Genomic DNA, 4,269 nt, shown 5'->3' on the forward strand with positions numbered 1-4,269 from the left:
CTCATATCTTGAGATTTCAGATTGGATCTCTTCCTTTTATCTACCTTGACATCCCCATCTCTTTAGGTAATCTTCCCAAAGATTCTTGGCAGAATATTCTTGATAAATTTACTTTTAAAGTTAATCACTGGATGTATAGATGGTTGTCCTTTGCTGGAAGAGTTTAGCTTGTTAACTATGTGGTTTAGGCTCTCTTGCTCTATAGGGGTATGCTTCAAGTGGCTTCGATGGGATTTTTAAGAGATATGGATTCTATGGCATGATAGTTCTTATGGGAAGACAATTTGTCTTCCTCTAAATGGAGCCTTGTCAGATGGGATATTGTGTGTTGCCCAAGATAGTTTGGTGATCTTGGTTTGAGACATTTGGCTTTGGCTGGGGTGACTTTGGCTGCTCAGTTGTATTGGAGGTGGTGTATGGAGCAAGACCAAATCTGGGCTACGATCTTGTTGCATAAGTATCTTCCCGTGATTCTACGGGAGGAAGTCCCCCTTTACCCTTTGGTTGGAAAAGGATCAGTAATGTGGGAAACAATGTAGAAGGGGGTTGCTTTGATTATGGAATGTCTATTTTGGATATGTAAGAGGGATACAGAGGCACTTTTTTGGTCTAACTCTTGGGATGGCTTTCCCTCCATTTTTTTTTCAGTACCTAGATTTTATGGCCCTTTGTCAATGATTTCTTGAGGTAGGGTGGACAAGAGTGAGTGACTTTAAATTATTGTATCCTTCTGCTCAGCTGGAGGTTACTAGATGGAAATTTCTGGGTGAGTGTCCAGCAGTTGGTTTGGAGGGAGATTGTGTTCAACTTCATAATATCATATCAGGTAGACATTGTAGCTCTCTTAAGGACAAAGATAGCCTTACTTGGCATCTGAATCCTAAGGGGGTTTATATGGTTGCAAGTGGCCATTGGGAATTAATGGGTCAAAGGCATAATGGAGAGGAGGTTCAGTGGTGGAAGTATGTGTGGAATAAGTTTGCTTGGCCAAAGTGTAACTATTTTGTGTGGACTTTGTCTTGGAATAGATGCTTGACATGGGATAATATTAGGAAATGGGGATTTCAAGGCCCTTCAATTTGTGTTTTGTGTGGTGCTAATGAAGAGGAATCCCCACATATGGTCTTTTAGTGCCCCTTCTCTATGCAGATTTGGCACTTTTGGTGGGATGCCTAGAAACATCCTTGTGTCCATGCCATGTCCCTTGTGGACTTTTGGAAGAGCTTGGGTAAACCTCCTACTATGTCTTTATTTTTTCAAATTGTGTGGTGTATTAGGCCTACTTTCATTCTTTGGCAGATATGGTTTGAGAGGAATCACAAAATTTTTAGGGGGGAGAGGTTATTGGTTCAAAAAGTGTGGCACATAATCATAGGGATGATTTAGGGGATAGTGGAGGCTAAATGTGAGGTGATGCTCCCACTTGATAGAAAAGATGTAGACATTACAAATAGATCAGGTATTCAAGGATTGTCTCCTGTCTCTCCCTCTGTTAGAAGATGTAGATGGGCAAAGAAGAAAGTTCATAGGGAAGGCAGATAGCAGCTTCATCTTGAGAACTTTTTGAAGGTCAAAACTAATGGATCCTCTCATGGCAATCCTGGCCTGGCTGGGATTGGAGGTATAGGTAGAAACTATTTGGGAGAGGTGTTGTTCTTCTTCTCTTTCCATAAAGGGCAGCAAGCTAATAACTTTATGGAGGGGTTAGCGATTATGTTCACTTTTGAGCATGCTTATGCTTTAGGATGGTGATAGGTTATTTATGAATCTGATTCATAGGTTATTGTGAATTTCTCGATTATTCAGAAGAAGATTGATGTTAATTGGCAACTTGCTTGGGTTGTCCAATAGATTTTGCATATTACCTCTAGGATGGAGAATGTGTCATTTGTCCACATTTCACGTGAATGGAATAGAGTTGTTTGGCTAAATGGGCCTCTCACAATATTGATAATCGGAGCATTGAGAGGTGGGGGCATTTGTCCCTTGTTTATTGTCAAGAATTGGAGAAGATCCTTGTAGAGGATATTGGTGGATATGGTAACATGTGAGGTTGTTGGTTGTTCTGGGTTGTTCTATTTGACCATTTCTTTTGGAGCTTTGGCTCCCCATTTTTCTTGTAATGTTTATTTTTGAATTTCAATAAAATTTTTACCCCTTCTATTCTAACATTAAAGAAGTGATTATAAATATTAAAATGTTGCATATATCTCTATTGATGAGTTAACATCCATAATATAATAAATGTATTAATCATTTAAGAAAAAGAAATGCAATAATTTTTTATGTCCTATCTCGTGATTGCTACACAAAAATTGACTAACTATCCATATGACATGTAGAAACTTAAAAATTAGAACAACTTAATTTTTAACCTCTTCCAAATAATGAATTCTCATGTTAGTATGTTCTTCATTAATATCCCATTAATTTTATTCTCTTGTGAGATCTAAGAACATTGAATATTTCTTAAGAGGAAATTTATAGAATGTGAATATATGACAATATAGCATTACTATCAAACTCTCCATCAAACTCTCTATCAAGCCTAGAATTTGATAGGCTATATGGCCGTTTTTTCACTTTTGGACTATATATTGCAACTTAAAAATTTATTAAACCGTATGTATTGACATTCATTTTTTTTCTAAAAGCATATATATGACACTTCAAATTATTAATAAACCATAAAAATTATAGTTGGTAATATAAATTATATAATATTTTAATTTATAATATTGATATATATATATATTTATTTTAGAATGTTTATTATAAATATATACTTTTTTTTTTTAAAAGTAAGATATATTTGTTTCTAATTTTATAATGTTTTAATATAAATTTTGAAAATAGTTTCTATTTTTTATACAAATTTAGAAAACATACTCAATTTATTTTTTAAAATATTTTTAAGAAGAGTGTCTCAAACATCAATTTAGAAACTTGTCATAACTCAAATGCTAAAATATAATTGTTTCTAATTTTTAGAATATTCTAATATGAATTTTTGAAATTGTTTCTATTTTGTATATGAATTTAGAAACTCAGTAGATTTTATTTTTTATTAAATTATCTTAGATATGAATTTAAAAACTTGTAATAATTTATTATTATATATTATTTAAGATTTTAATGATTTTTTTAATAAACTAGTAGTTATTAATTGATTATTGATAATTTTATATTAATATTTAATATATTAATCTTTTAAATGTTTATTGTAAATATATATTAATTGATTTTTCACAATTATTATTTTTCTTAAAATATCAAATGAAAGATATTGAAATTATCAAACCGTCATAAAAAATTGATATGACAAGTAAGGGTAGCCATGAAATTCTAGACCTGCTTTGTATGAGAGTTGCATATCTATTATACAAATATTCACCTTCAATCCTCCTTTTATATCTGTTTAGGGGAATATAGCATAAAATTCCTCTACCAAGTTGTTTGTAAATAAAAAAAGCAAGATAATCTCACTTGGCTTTTAAATCGGAAAAGCATAATTCCCGACAAACTCTTATCTTTTGAAATTATAATGCCCAACCATATGTTGTGTGCAAAGCACGAAGACATTTTATATTTAAAATTAAAATATATAAACCTTAAAATGGACTTGCCAAATAATGGGTAATAAAACATCATACGAAAGAACATGTAAAAAGTTATAATAAATTTTTGTTAACTCAGACTTGATAACCACAAACATTTGGTTAATTTCTATTTCTATTTTTTTTTTTTTAATATAAATTTTTCAAAATAAAAGGTGCTTAATTTTTTTTCTAAATTAATAAGTGTCTAAAATGAGAGAAAGAGAAGACAAACTTGTAATTTTTTTTAAAAATTAATAAGTGGTCAAAGAAGGTGTTGGCCATGTAGGTCACACAACTACAAAAGCATATAACACACAATGTTAGTCACATTCGAGGTATCATGTGGCTAAAGGTGTTGGCCACTCAGGCCGCAAAACTGCAAAGGTTCATAACACACAGTGTTAGTCGCATTCACTGTATCGCGTGGCTAAAGAAGGTGTTGGCCATGCTAGTCGCAAAACAACGAAGACACGTAACACATCATGTTAGTCGAAATTGCCAATTTGTATGCCTAAAGAAGGTGTTGGCCATGCAGGCCATGAAACTATGAAGGCACATAACACACAATGTTAGTCGCATTCACTGTATCGTGTGGCTAAAGAAGGTGTTGGCCACGCAGGCCGTGAAACTATGAAGGCGCATAACACACAATGTTAGTCGCATTCACCAT

Source organism: Cryptomeria japonica, chromosome 7 (genome assembly GCF_030272615.1).
Source record: "Cryptomeria japonica chromosome 7, Sugi_1.0, whole genome shotgun sequence".
NCBI classification, from domain to species: domain Eukaryota; kingdom Viridiplantae; phylum Streptophyta; class Pinopsida; order Cupressales; family Cupressaceae; genus Cryptomeria; species Cryptomeria japonica.